The following is a 15,907-nucleotide window of genomic DNA, read 5'->3' as shown; positions in this document are numbered from 1 at the left end:
GCATTTTTCTTGAACCATGATCCTCTTCTATGAGATGGAAGACTCCGGCCTCAATTACTTTTAAAGGTATATGATCCTAGTCATCACACGTATATCTTTCAAATCCCTGTGGCTATAGGAAAGGATTACTGCCGCTTCCTTGCTCTTAAACCTAGTTGCATAATTTGAGGATGCAAACTGAAGTGAAGATATCCCTGTGCTTATAACATTTACAGAAAACCCATAGGTATCCATGGAAATTCAGAACCTCCAACCAGGAGTAAGAATTATCTTTCGAGAAAGTCATTGAGTTGGGGGCACAAATTAGATTATTGCTGTGACTCAAGTGTTGCATCCCCAATGGCACCCTATGGGCCCTGGTCAAAAGTAGTGCACTATATAGGGAATAGGGTGCCATTGGGGATGTAAACAAGATGATTCACCCATACTTCCCGGGGTGACCACAAGTCAGAAGGAACACTAGCGGAAATGGAAAATCAAGTGTTTTCTCTGTCACAGATCAAATTAGACACAATATGTCTGTGTGTGTGTGTGTGTGTGGTTATGGTGTGTGTATGAATGAGAGAAGGGTTTAAAGATCAGCTTTCCTGATAAGTGTTATTTTCACCTCATTCTCAGGCCTGATTTCAATATATTTTCTAAGAAAGCATTTATGAATAGATATAGTAGAACGATCCTTTAATAATAGATATTTTGCAAAGATAAGATAATTAACAACTGAAAGAGTACCAGATGAGAGTACACACTAGAAAAAGGCTAATATTCTGTCGATACAGAGAGCGAGTAAACCTGTCTGTTACCTACAGTAGATGTACTGTAGTTGTCAATGGCATCAAATTCCTGATTGGAGTACAAGAAGTGAGTAAACATGGAAAAAAGGCTAACATACAGTATTGTAAACACCTTTCTGTAGCTACCTTTAGTAGGTGTTGTTGTTAATGATATCAGTGTATTACTCAACAGCTGCTCTTCCAGGCTATGCTCATCTATTGTACACATAGAGCTGTCTAAGAGAGAAACACACTGGCACACTATTACAACCTGTCTTTGGATCACAATGACGAGTGTTTGCGTTTGTTCTCCATTACAGACACCTGAGGTTCAATATACAGTACATTAAGTCAGCAATCTGAGGAGTAGCAGACAGATTTTATTGAGACATTTATAGCTTGAGGGCCGAGCGCCAGTCTCATGAATGGAGTTGGCCCGAATCTCTTGAAAACCAACTTCTTTCTCAGCATTTCTCTCTCCCTCTCTCTTTCTTGCACTCTTGCTCTCTCTGCACCCCTCTCTCTCTCTCTGCCTCTCTGTCTCTCTCACTCTCTGCATCACTCACCCCCATTCTTTTTCACTTATCATACCCTCTCTTCCAAACCCCCCCACCCCCCACTCCCCCCTCTCTTTCTTTCTCTATTTTCCTGTCTGCTTCACTACATTGTTCCCCCCACGCCTGTCTAGTCCATGTTCCCTACGTGGTACTGCTAAACAGTCAGTGACAGCCATCCTATGACTGTTCTGTTCTGTAGTACTGCTGCTTTCCTTGCATGCTCATGACACGCTCACTCCTGTACTGCAGTGGCTTCCGGATGCCTTTGCTGTGTGTGTGTGTGTGTGTGTGTGTGTGTGTGTGTGTGTGTGTGTGTGTGTGTGTGTGTGTGTGTGTGTGTGTGTGTGTGTGTGTGTGTGTGTGTGTGTGTGTGTGTGTGTGTGGTGTGAGTGTGTGTGTGTGTGTGTGTGTGTGTGTGTGTGGGTGTGAGTGTGTGTGTGTGTGTGTGTGTGTGTGTGTGTGTGTGTGTGTGTGTGTGTGTGTGTGTGTGTGTGTGTATGTGTGTTTGTGTGTGTGTATGTGTGCAGCCCTATATCCCCAGACTGAATCACTGACTATCTAAGATGAATCAGCCAATTATGCACTATGAGTGTTCAGGTTTTCACGCCAGCTGTCACAACTTATACCTTTCTCTCTCAGTTCACCACTGTCACAGTCACAGAGCATATCCAGTCATCTAACCTCACCTTGGTGCCATAACTCCTTCCCAAAAACTGTTGGTCTAGATACTGTAATGTTGGTGTAGACTTTAGCCCTGGCAGACACCATGTCAATCTAAACACGTATTGGTTACTCAATAACTGTTACTGCTTGACCAAATAAATATAAAATAAAACCTGATAGACTTAATAAAAGTTCATTGAAAAAAGAATGTGCCATGATTTCTACATTTGCAGCGTGTTATGGTATTATAGCTGTTTTCTTTTCCACTCTTAGTGAGGCAACTAGATAGGGTCGGCAGATGTGTGTGGTGTTGTGGGCTAGTTAAGTTGGGCTTTCAGCAACAACTAATCTGGACATATTCATTATGATGAGAACTCCAGTGAGTATGCATTACACATAAAAAGATACACTTGAAACTTGGTTTCTCTTTGTGGGATATATTATTGGTGTGTTTGTCTGTTTCTTTCCCAGTCCCATTGAGGCTATAATTGAGGAGCAGATGCTGTGTTGTGGCATAGTTTTCCTATGTTTCATATTCCCACACTATGAGGTTGGAATAATACTGTGAAATTGTGAAAATTATGATAAACCTCTTTTAGTGTAAGAGCTCTTTGAAAAGATCACTTGACATTTCAGTCTGATTTGGTGGGATGGAGTTTTGGCCTGCCTGGTGACATCAACAGTTGTAAATGTAGTAAATGAGGCCTAATAGATCAATAAGAAAGACAGTTCCCAACCTCGCTAGTTGTCAATTTCCCCTCTCCACTCTTCCCACTCCCAGAAAATTTTAATTGAAAACAATCACAGTAAGGTACCTAATTGTTACCCAGAAATGATTTGATATTGAGATAAAAATGGATACATTGGATCTTTAAAGACAGGCTTAATCTGGAGTGGCCTGGCGTTTGGGTCTTTTTTTTACTCCACTATGTTTTCCTCAGAAACCAAATATCAACCTGTTAAGTGTTAAGAAACACCCACTAAATTAATCATAGCTAATTAAAATGAATTGCTCACAGGAAGGAAACCTCTGAAACAAGGACAGAAAGACGTTGTATATGTCCCAAACGGCACCCTATTCCCTATATAGTGCACTACTTTTGAACAGAGTCCTAAGGGCCCTGGTGAAAAATAGTGCACTCTACAGAGAATAGGATGCCGTTTGGGATGTAGGTATCACCTCTCGTTTTCCAGCCTTCTCCACTTATCTTGTTACCTTTAACTCTTCTAATGCTCTCCTTGGCCTTGGTAATCATGTTAATGTAGGAGGCAAAGCACCAACACACAACATTAAGCAATCTTTACACTGACAATACCCAGCAGCAGTACTACTACTAGCAGACATGGGTTCAACTACTATTGAAAACGTTCAAATACTTTAAGTGTTTGCTTAAGCCAGCCTGGCTGCTTTGCTTTCATCTCGATTATAAGTATCTGTCTCTTCAATTTAGCCCAAAATGGTTGAGGAAAAGAGGTCAGGGTATCATCAAGAGGTACTGACCATTATATTCATGTCTGTCTTCTCTCTTCCCTGAAGCTGAACTGTACTAATTTAATATTGGTCCGACTTCAAACATACACTTCTTATGATATTCTCTCTCCTTCTCTCTAAGTTTCTTCAACTACCAGTAACCAATCTGAAACAACAGCGGGAGAACTAAAAAGGAACATGGTGCAACATACTGGTGAGTGTAGTCTAGAGACGGTTATGTCAGTAAAGTTGGTAGAGAACTAAAAAGGAACATGGTGCAACATACTGGTGAGTGTAGTCTAGAGAGGGTTATGTCAGTAAAGTTGGTAGAGAACTAAAAAGGAACATGGTGCAACATACTGGTGAGTGTAGTCTAGAGAGGGTTATGTCAGTAAAGTTGGTAGACAATCTGTTCATGTTTAATTTCTATTGCAAAATACTGCATCGAAAGGCTCTTTAACAAAGTAAGGAAAAAAAACAGAATATATAAATATTTTATAAACCTGTCAGTTTGCCTATGGGTTTAACCTCAAGCATAACTACAAAATTAAAATGATTCATTAAATAAAAAATACATATTTATTTTATAGAGGCTGCACATAAACCACTGCTGGACACAATAATCAGAAGCCCTTAACTAATATGAGTAATTTCTAAATGTGTGTCCCAAATGGCACCCTATTCCCTATAAAGTGTTGACTATGAAGAGTTTAGGGTACCATTTCAGACGCAGCCTAAACCTCTGGCTCATAAAATGTTCTACAGATGTAGAATCTTCATTTGATTACCCTGTTGCAGGAGAACATTTCTGAAATGCGGGAAATGTAAAACTTGTAGTGTTGTTGAGGTTTAAAAAGTTTGGGATTTACACTTTGAAGTTTCAGACTTTATTTTCCCTTGTGGAAAATGTATCAACCCCTACAGAAATGTCCATGAATTATAATCCACACAGTAATTTACATTTCCTGTTGCTGCAAGATTATTTTTCTGCTGTAGCAAACTGCTCCAATTCAGATCCTACATCTGTAATTGAGGACGTTAAGTACCACAGACTTTGACTTGAATGCTCTTTTACAGTCATAATATAAGGGCTAACTAAGCTTGTATGGAAACGTAATAGGCCTAAACTCAATTTCTAAATCTGTGTATTCAGGGTAAAAAATGTACTTAAAGGGTAGCGAGGCTTGATGTGAAATACAATAACAATCCACTAAAAACCTAACAAACATCAGAGATAGCTACCACACTGTAAACATTGTCAGGTGACAATGTATCTTAAATATATAATAAATTGGGTTTAAAGATGGTGGCAATTGTAAATGCCTTCCAATTTAAGCAATAAAAAAACCTGTGAACAGTTTACTCTTAATATTTCAAGATTTTTTCATGTTATCTATGGTGACTGTAACTGTGCTGCTGGCAACAATTTAATTCATTTTTTTTTTTGCCGATGTTTACTGACACCGGTCATATTCATCAGTAATTCTGCTCTCTTGCACACTCAGACAAGTGTTCTGAAATTGGAGTAGATAGCCAGAGTGAATTTACGAATGCACCCCTAGTGAGTGTATTTTATTTGCTGTGCTGTGTGCTCACTACACGGTTACCTAGCGACAGGCCTTCCTGAATACAGAACAGTACTGTATATTTAACAGCTGTTTTCTCATTCTATTGTAGAATTATATCGCTCCTTAGCTGGAAACAAAAGCTCTGTGACTGCATCCCAAATTGCACCCTACTCACATATACTGCACCATAGGGCGTTGACCAAAAGTAGTGTACTAGGCAGGGAATTGGGTACCATTTGGGACAGACACTATGAGAAATTGTTCCTCACTTGAAACTCCATTAGAATCTCATCATGGAGGTGCTCCGGCGCCTGTAGCGTCTGCTCCTCTCCTCTCGTTGCCCCTCTGGCTCCAGGATTGGATGACACAGAGACGCTATAACAGCTACAGCTACAGCACTCCGAATAATACAAGGTCTTAAATTACACTCCTCAGTTTTACACTCACAGCAGCAGCAGGATGGGGATGGAGAGGCGTTGGTGCTTTAATGAGCCCTGCTTGAGACATAAGTCTTCCCTGCACTGCATAAGCAACAAGGCAGACAACCACCAGAGTAACAGTACTAAGAGGACATGAGGCTTTAATGTAACACCATCAAAAGAATGTACAGTGTGGGTAATCATGTTTCCTTTAAGTCACTTTGTTATCTAATCCAAGAGGGCATTCCAAATAGCACCATGTTCCCTTTATAGTGCACCTTTTTCAAAACAGGTCCCATAGGGCTCTGGCCAAAAGTAGTGTACTATATTTGGATTAGGATGCCATTTGGGAGACAGACCAAGGCTTACTTAAAGCACTTTCTATTTCCTCCAATGTGTGATGACGAGTGCATAGGAAATCCCAATGCACATCACCTTCAATGTACTGGGCCAAAATAATTCCTGTGTTATGACCAACAAAAGAATAACAAGAGCAGGTATGCTGTGCCTTTATACAGTACAGAGAGTGGCATACATTTGACAGAGGATTAAGGTATAATTTCACATTAAATGTGTCAGGGTTAGTGACACGGGGCCAAATCCATCTGACACTTCAACAGGGCCTTCTCTTTAGGTTAACAGAGTGGTGAGAGTAGGGTTGAATAGAGGGAACTGGGTTAAATCATATCAAACTTTATTTGTCACATGCGCCAAATACAACAAGTGTAGACCTTACCATGAAATGCATACTTACAAGCCCTTAACGAACAGTGCAGTTCAAGAAGAGGTAATAAAAGGTAACACAATTAAAAGCATGACGTGAAATGGAACTGTTAAATTATATGCCTCTCTAAATCTGGTTTCTCTATGGCCTTCTCTCTGCTATCTGCATGATCAATCAACGCTCAGGTTGGGGACAGACAGCGCATCCATTGTAGGCTATGGAGCACAGTCCACAATGCAACTATCATCTTATCATATTTTTTCTCGTCACAGGTAGGCCTACATTTGCTGCAGCATAGCCTATGCTACAGTAGGATAACATAAGGACTGAATGCGTGTCTATTATACACATCTCCATCTGTCACTTAATTTTTTATTGTAAAGATACTTTTTAAAATATTTGCAGCTGAAGAGTTATATAACAATATACCACTCGAGTATCATTGCTTCAACTCAGTGCGTACTTGAGCACTCTGTTATTCTCTCTCTCCATCAACTCCATTCAAATTGAATCCAAAATAATCCTGTTCGAGATTTAGATATATATTATATATGTAAACGGAGCATTGCATGTTTTCTCCCATCTTCATGGTTTGAACGAGGTGCGTAATTCCAGTCCGTATATTACAATACACTACATTAATCCAGTACACACTCAAATGTATTAGCCTACTGAAGCTTGTTTCATTTATTTACCCAAGACAGATTAGCCACTTCTATGGCCTTTTCTGTTTTTCTGTCGTGCGTCACCATAGTGTAATGGTTTTCATGCGGTGAAAGAGAGTCGGACCAAAATGCAGCGTGTAGATTGCGATCCATGTTTAATGAACAAAACGTAACACAAATCTAAATACAAACACTACAAAACGTAACAAAAACCGAAACAGCCTATACTAGTGTAAACTAACACAGATATAGGAACAAGCACACTAAGGACAATCACCCACGAAACACACAAAGAATATGGCTGCCTAAATATGGTTCCCAATCAGAGACAACGATACACACCTGCCTCTGATTGAGAACCACTTCAGACAGCCATAGACTTAACTAGAACACCCCACTAAGCTACAAACCCAATACCAACACACCACATACAAAAACCCCATGCCACACCCTGGCCTGACCAAATAAATGAAGAAAAACACAAAATACCTTGACCAGGGTGTGACACATAGGCTATGTACTGGATGGTGGCACAATCATTTGGGCTTTTTTTGGGCTTGGGCTCATAAAATGTCTTTAATGTAGGGCTCATAAAATGTCCATAATGTTTGGCTCTAGAAGAAAATGAAACGCACACCTATATAGGAGAGGTTCTGGCTGGCGGAGTAGCAAACGTAAAAATAAAGGAGAGCCGTACACTCTAGGAGCTCAGATGCAAAAAATGCAATATCCAACGTTTCGACAGGCAAGCTGTCTGATGAAGACAGCTTGCCTGTCGAATCGGACAGGGGGGCGGTATTGAGTAGCTTGGATGAATAAGGTGCCCAGAGTAAACTGCCTGCTACTCTGTCCCAGATGCTAATATATGCATATTATTAGTAGTAGTATTGGATAGAAAACACTCTGAAGTTTCTAAAACTGTTTGAATGAGTATAACAGAACTTTAGAACTTTGTTTGAGGATTCTACTGTGAAGTGGGACCGAATGAGAGAGGAATGAGCCAGGTGTCTGGCAGAGTGCCACAGGCTCTGAGGCGCGGTCACGAGAGAGTTAGCTCTCGTTCCGTTGCTTTTCTACAGACAGCAATTCTCCGGTTGGAACATTATTGAAGATTTATGATAAAAACATCCTAAAGATTGATTTTATACATAGTTTGACAAGTTTCTACGGGCTGTAACGGAACTTTTTTAACTTTTTGTCCAACGTTCGGCTGGATCTGAACGAGCTTTTGGATTTGTTTACCAAACGCCCTAACAAAAGAAGCTATTTGGACATAAATGATGGACATTATCGAAGAAAACAAACGTTTATTGTGCATTTTGATGAAGATCATCAAAGGTAAGTGAATATGCTATTTCAGACTAATGTTGACCACCCAATATGGCAGATATCTTTTTGGCTGTTTTGTTGTCTGAACGCTGTACTCAGATTATTGCATGGTTTGCTTTTTCCGTAAAGTTTTTTGAAATCTGGCACAGCGGTTGCATTAAGGAGAAGTATATCTCTAATTCCATGTATAACACTTGTATTTTCATCAACAATTATAATGTGTATTTCTGTAAATAGATGTGGCTCTCTGCACAATCACTGCATGTTTTAGAACTACTGAACGTAATGCGCCAATGTAAAAGGAGATTTTTTTATATAAATATGCACTTTATCGAACAAAACATACATGTATTGTGTAACAGGAAGTCCTATGCGTGTCATTTGATGAAGATCATCAAAGGTTAGTGATTAATTTTATCTCTTTGTGCTTTTTGTGACTGGAAAAATGGCTGTGTTTTCCTGTGAGTTGGTGGTGACCTAACATAATCGTTTGTGGTGCTTTTGCTGTAAGGCATTTTTGAAATCATACACTGTGGCTGGATTAATGAGAATTTTATCTTTAAAATGGTGTAAAATACTTGTATGCTTGAGGAATTTTAATTCTGAGATTTTTGTTGTTTTTAATTTGGCGCCCTGCACTTTCACTGCCTGTTGGCGACATGGGACGTTACTGTCCCACATATCCCAGAGAGGTTCAAAATAAAGGAGAGCCGCATACTCTAGGAGCTCAGATGCAAAAAATGTAAAAATCCTAGAGTGTGCGGCTCTCCTTTATTTATAATGTTTGGCTCGTCTGGCTCAGGTAGCTGTCACATCACCTTTCGCATTGACTCCCCCTCCTGTCCAGCTCAGGCATTCGGCGTCACCGGCCATCTAGCTGCTGCCTAACCTGCTGCTGGAAAACGCCCTTCACTCATCAACCCCGGACTTGTCTCATCATCATTACACACACCTGGTTCCAATCCCCACTCTATCACTGTATACTGTATATACTCCCTCTGTTATTTGTATTTGTCAGTCATTGTAAATGTTACTTGTTTTCCTGAGAGGAATCTCTCCTACTATTTCCTGAGTACTTTATTATTTTGCACTTTTGGATTCGTCCCGCTTTTAAATATGGTGCTTTAAAAAATTCAGTAGTTCTAAACCTGCGACTGGCTCCTGCCTACTCCTCTCTACACTTGTGACAGAATGACCGACCCAAGACCGACCCAATAGGAAGCAGCAGGACATCCCCACCTCTCCGCTATAGGAGCAAAGCTCTTATACCATGACCGGTGCCTGGAGCAACTACGAGGTGCATAACCCCAGGATATCATAGACAGAGAGTAGGACGCATATCCCACAGTAGTTATTGGGGTCAAATTTGTCTCCACTTTTGTGGATTGGGGTGATCAGTCCTTGTTTCAAAATATTGGGAAGATCCCAGAGCTAAGGATGATGTTAAAGAGTTTAAGTATAGCAGATTGGAATTTGTTGTCTGTATATTTTATCATGTCATTGAGGATACCATCAACACCACAGGTTATTTTGGGTTGGAGGGTTTTTTATTTTGTCCTGAAGTTCATTTAAGGTGATTGGATAATCCAGTGGGTTCTGGTAGTCTTTAATAGTTGATTCTAAGATTTGTATTTGATCATGTATATGTTTTTGCTGTTTGTTCTTTGTTATAGAGCCAAAACAATTGGAGAAGTGGTTTACCCATACATCTCCATTTTGGATAGATAATTCCTTGTGTTTGTTAAGTGTCTTCCAATTTTCCCAGACGTGGTTAGTCTATGGATTCTTCAATTATATTGAGCTGAATTCTGACGTGCTGTTCCTCCTTTTTCCGCAGTGTATTTCTGTATTGTTTTTGTGATTCACCATAGTGAAGGCGTAGACTCCGGTTTTCTGCGTCTCTGTTTTTGGTTTGACAGGTTTCTCAATTTCTTTCTTAGGTTTTTGCATTCTTCATCAAACCATTTGTCATTGTTCATATTCTTTGGTTTTCTGTTTTACATTTTTAGATTTGTTTGGGAAGCTATCAAAGGTCAAATATATATTTTATATTTTCTACTGCCAGTGTTTACACCATCACTATTACAGTGGAACAGTTTGTCCAGGAAATTGTCTAAAAGGGACTGAACTTGTTGTTGCCTAATTGTTTTTTGGTAGGTTTCCAAAATACATTCCTTCCATCTATAGCATTTCTTTATATTACTCAGTTCCTTTGGCTTTGATGCCTCATGACTGAGTATCACTCTGTTCAAGTAAACTGTGATTTTGCTGTGATCTGATAGGGGTGTCAGTGGGCTGGCTGTGGTCGCTCTGAGAGACCCTGGGTTGAGGTCAGTGATAAAGTAGTCTATAGTACAACTGCCAAGAGATGAGCTGTAGGTGTACCTACCATAGGAGCCCCTCAAAGCCTACCATTTACTATGTACATGTAACGGATGTAAAACGGCTAGCTTAGTTAGCGGTGCGCGCTAAATAGCATTTCAATCGGTGACCTCACTTGCTCTGAGACCTTGAAGTAGTAGTTCCCCTTGCTCTGCAAGGCTTTGGCTTTTGTGGAGCGATGGGTAACGATGCTTCGTGGGTGACTGTCGTTGATGTGTGCTGAGGGTCCCTGGTTCGCGCTCGGGTATGGGCGAGGGGACGGTCTAAAGTTATACTGTTACATACATACCCAGCATGCGACAGAGCTGCAGGCGTTGTGACCCGATTTTGTTGGTTATGTTGTCATAGTTGTGCCTCGGTGGGCATATGGGGGAGGGAATACTGTCAACTCCAGGCAAGTGTTTGTCCCCCTGTGTACTGAGGGTGTCAGGTTTGTGTCTGGTTCTGGCATTTACAGTTGAAATCGGAAGTTTACATACAAGATGGTGTAGCAGTTGGACGTGTGTTTTTGCCTTGTTCCTTCCTGTCCCTTGTAAACACTGTTGTTTTTCCAACCGTTTTTTTCTCGTATATACAGTGGGGAGAACAAGTATTTGATACACTAACGATTTTGCAGGTTTTCCTACTTACAAAGCATGTAGAGGTCTGTAATTTTTATCATAGGTACACTTCAACTGTGAGAGACGGAATCAAAAACAAAAATCCAGAAAATCACGTTGTATGATTTTTATGCAATTCATTTGCATTTTATTGCATGGCAGAAGTATTTGATCACCTAACAACCAGTAAGAATTCCGGCTCTAACAGACCTGTTCGTTTTTCTTTAAGTAGCCCTCCTGTTCTCCACTCATTACCTGTATTAACTGCACCTGTTTGAACTCGTTACCTGTATAAAAGAGACCTGTCCACACACTCAATGAAACAGACTCCAACCTCTCCACAATGGCCAAGACCATAAAGCTGTGTAAGGACATCAGGGATAAAATTGTAGCCCTGCACAAGGTTGGGATGGGCTACAGGACAATAGGCAAGCAGCTTGGGAAGGCAACAACTATTGGCGCAATTATTAGAAAATGGAAGAAGTTCAAGATGACGGTCAATCACCCTCGGTCTGGGGCTCCATGCAAGATCTCACCTCGTGGGGCCTCAATGATCATGAGGAAGGTGAGGGATCAGCCCAGAACTATACAGCAGGACCGTAAGCCACTACTTGGGCTACAATACCTCTTTTTGCCAACTGGCCTGGACCCCGACTCATCACGACTGGACCACCGACGTGATTCGCTGTTGCTTTGTCCCCTGAAATCTCATCCGCTAGCATGCTAGCCGCGCCCTGCTAGCTGTCCAGAGCACATGGGACTGTTAGCTTAAGAGGCCCACCGGACAAATTCTTTGGCCACTATACCTATTCTGCCAATTGGTCTGGTTTATCACACGGAGTTCTGCTGATCCATCTGCAGCAGTAATAGGACGAGGGGGCTACAACAGACTTTCTTCTGTCGCAACGTCCCTCCAAGGCCCTTCTGTTAGCTTGCTAGCCCCGGCCCGCAAGCTGCCTGAAGCCACTCACTGGACTCCTATGATCACTCGGCTACGCATGCCTCTCGCTAATGTCAATATGCCTTGTCCATTGCTGTTTTGGTTAGAATTGAATGCCTTATTTCACTGTAGAGCCTCTAGCCCTGCTCAATCCGTCTTATTTAACATTTCAGTTCCACCTACCACACATGCGGTGATATCACCTGGTGTAAATTATATTTCTAGGGACAATATCTCTTTCATCATCACCCTATGCACAGTTTTACCCTCGCTGTATCCCTAACTATAACATTTTCCGACAAGATAGAACTGCCAAAGGGGCGGTGTTGCAATCTACTGCAGAGATAGCCTGCAGAGTTCTGTCCTTACTATCCAGGTCTGTACCCAAACAATTCGAGCCTCTTCTTTTAAAAATCCACATTTCCAGAAACACCGTTTCCACTTGCTATAGACAACCCTCTGCCCCCAGCTATGCCCTGGACACCATATGTGAACTGATTGCCCCACATCTATCTTCAGAGCTTGTGCTGCTAGGTAATCTAAACTGGGACATGCTTAACACCCCGGCCATCCTACAATCTAAGCTTGATGCCCTCAATCTCTCACAAATTATCAATGAACTCACCAGGTACAACCCCAAGTCCGTAAACACTGGCACCCTCATAGATATCATCCTAACCAATTTGCCCTCCAAATATACCTCTGCTGTTTTTAACACATAATCTCAGCGATCACCAACTACTTCTCTGATAGAGTTCAGTGTGTCATTGCCTGCATCCATAACGGATCTGTGGTAAACGACCACCCCTCATCACTATCAAACACTCCCTAAAACACTTCAGCGAGCAGGCCTTCCTAATCGACCTGGCCCGGGTATCCTGGAAGGATATTGACCTCATCCCATCGGGGCGGCAGGGTAGCCTAGTGGTTAGAGCATTGGACTAGTAACCGAAAGGTTGCAAGTTCAAATCCCCAAGCTGACAAGGTACAAAATCTGTTGTTCTGCCCCTGAACAGGCAGTTAACCCACTGTTCCTAGGCCGTCAATAAGAACTTGTTCTTAACTGACTTGCCTAGGAAAATAAAGGTAAAATAAAAAAATAAAAAAATTAAAAGAGGATGCCTGGTCATTCTATAAAAGTGCCTTCCTCAAAAGTGCCTTCCTCATCTTAAATAAGCATGCCCCTTTAAAAAAAATGTAGAACCAGGAACAGCTATAGCCCTTGGTTCTCTCCAGACCTGCCCTTGACCAGCACAAAAACATCCTGTGGCATTCTGCATTAGCATCAAATAGCCCCGTGATATGCAGATTTTCAGGGAAGTTAGGAACAAATATACACAGGCAGTTAGGAAAGCTAAGGCTAGCCTTTTCAAGCAGAAATTTGCATCCTGTAGCACAAACTCAAAAAAGTTCTGGGACACTGTAAAGTCCATGGAGAATAAAAGCACCTCCTCCCAGCTGCCCACTGCACTGAGGCTAGGAAACACTGTCACCACTGAAAAATCCACTATAATTAAGCATTTCTCTACGACTGGCCATGCTTTCCACCTGGCAACCCCAACCCTGTCAACAGCCCCGCACTCCTCACAGCAACTCGCCCAAGCCTCCCCCATTTCTCCTTCACCCCAATCCAGATAGCTAATGTTCTTAAAGAACTGCAAAACCTGGACCCCTACAAATCAGCCGGGCTAGACAATCTGGACCCTCTCTTTTTAAAGTTATCTGACAAAATTGTTGCAGCCCCTATTACTAGCCTGTTCAACCTCTCTTTTGTATCGTTTGAGATTCCCAAAGATTGGAAAGCTGCCACGGTCATCCCCCTCTTCAAAGGGGGAGACACTCTAGACCCAAATTGCTACAGACCTATTTCTCTCCTACCCTGCCTTTCTAAGGTCTTCGAAAGCCAAGTCAACAAACAGATTACCGACCATTTCAAATCCCACCGTACCTTCTCCGCTATGCAATCTGGTTTCAGAGCTGGTCATGGGTGCACCTCAGCGACGCTTAAGGTACTAAACGATATCATAACCGCCATTGATAATAGACATTACTGTGCAGCAGTATTCATCGACCTGGCCAAGGCTTTCGTCTCTGTCAATCACCACATTATTATTGGCAGACTCAACAGCCTTGGTTTCACAAATGGTTGCCTCGCCTGGTTCACCAACTACTTCTCTGATCGAGTTCAGTGTGTCAAATCGGAGGGCCTGTTGTCCGGACCTCTGGCAGTCTCTATGGGGGTGCCACAGGGTTCAATTATCGGGCCGACTCTCTTCTCTGTATACATCAATGATGTCGCTCTTGCTGCTGGGGATTCTCTGATCCACCTCTATGCAGACATCACCATTCTGTATTCTTCTGGCCCTCCTTTGGACACTTTTAACTAACCTCCAAACAAGCTTCAATGCCATACAACACTCCTTCCGTGGCCTCCAAATGCTCTTAAATGCAAGTAAAACTAAATGCAAGCTCTTCAACCGATCACTGCCCGCACCTGCCCGCCTGTCCAGCATCACTACTCTGGACGGTTCTGACTTAGAATATGTGGACTACAGACACACAATAAGCATCTCAAATCCAAAATTAAATATAGAATCGGCTTCCTATTTTGCAACAAGGCATCCTTCACTCATGCTGCCAAACATACCCTCGTAAAACTGACCATCCTATCGATCCTCGAATTCGGCGATGTCATTTTAAAATAGCCTCCGACACTCTATTCAACAAATTGGATGCAGTCTATCATAGTGCCATCCATTGTCACCAAAGCCCCATATATTACCCACCACTGCGACCTGTATGCTCTCGTTGGCTGGCCATCACTTCATACTCGTCGCAAAACCCACTGGCTCCATCCAGGTAATCTACAAGTCTCTGCTAGGTAAAGCAGAGACTTATCTCAGCTCACTGGTCACCATAGCAGCATCCACCCGTAGAACGCGCTCCAGCAGGAATATCTCACTGGTCACCCCCAAAGCCAATTCCTCTTTGGCCGCATTTCCTTCCAGTTCTCTGCTGCCAATGACTGGCACAAACTGCAAAAATCACTGAAGCTTGAGACCCATATCTCCCTCACCAGCTTTAAGCACCAGCTGTCAGAGCAGCTCACAGATCACTGCACCTGTACATAGCCCATCTGTAAACAGCCCATCCAACTACCTCATCCCCATACTGTATTTATTTATTTATTTATCTTGCTCCTTTGCACCCCAGTATCTCTACTTGCACATTCATCTTCTGCACATCTACCATTCCAGTATTGTCACGTCTCACGTCGGAATGGGGATCAGACCAAAACGCAGCGTGGTAAGTGTTCATGATTCTTTATTACTCAAAAACACTCAAACAAAAATAACAAATTGAAAAAGCAAAACAGTTCTGTCAGGTGCAGACACTAAACAGAAAATAACTACCCACAAAACACAAGTGGGAAAAAGGCTGCGTAAGTATGACTCCCAATCAGAGACAACAATAGCTGCCTCTGATTGGGAACCACACTCGGCCAAAAACAAGAAATAGAAAACAAACTAATAAAGAACCTAGAATGCCTATCCTAGTCACACCCTGGCCTTACCAAAATAGAGAATCTAATTGCTATATTGTAATTACTTCACCACCATGGCCTATTTATTGCCTTACCTCCCTTATCTTACCTCATTTCCACTCACTATATAGATTTTTCTTTTTTCTACTGTATTATTGACTGTATGTGTGTTTATTCCATGTGTAACTCTGTTGTATGTGTCAAACTGCTGTGCTTTATCTTGGCCAGGTTGCAGTTGTAAATGATAACTTGTTCTCAACTAGCTTACCTGGTTAA

The 15,907-nt window shown here is 41.8% G+C and overlaps 1 protein-coding gene across 2 annotated transcripts in view; it reads right to left on the bottom strand.

Moving 5' to 3' along the window:
* Window positions 1-15,907, bottom strand: part of LOC135519266 (zinc finger protein 385B-like) — a 180,483-nt gene that overhangs the window by 16,207 nt on the left and 148,369 nt on the right. The window lies entirely within an intron of this gene.

The sequence above is a fragment of the Oncorhynchus masou genome, chromosome 29, assembly GCF_036934945.1.
Source record: "Oncorhynchus masou masou isolate Uvic2021 chromosome 29, UVic_Omas_1.1, whole genome shotgun sequence".
Taxonomy (NCBI): Eukaryota; Metazoa; Chordata; class Actinopteri; order Salmoniformes; family Salmonidae; genus Oncorhynchus; species Oncorhynchus masou.
Note: the sequence above shows the minus strand (reverse complement) of the source record. Positions and strands in the feature narration are given on the sequence as shown.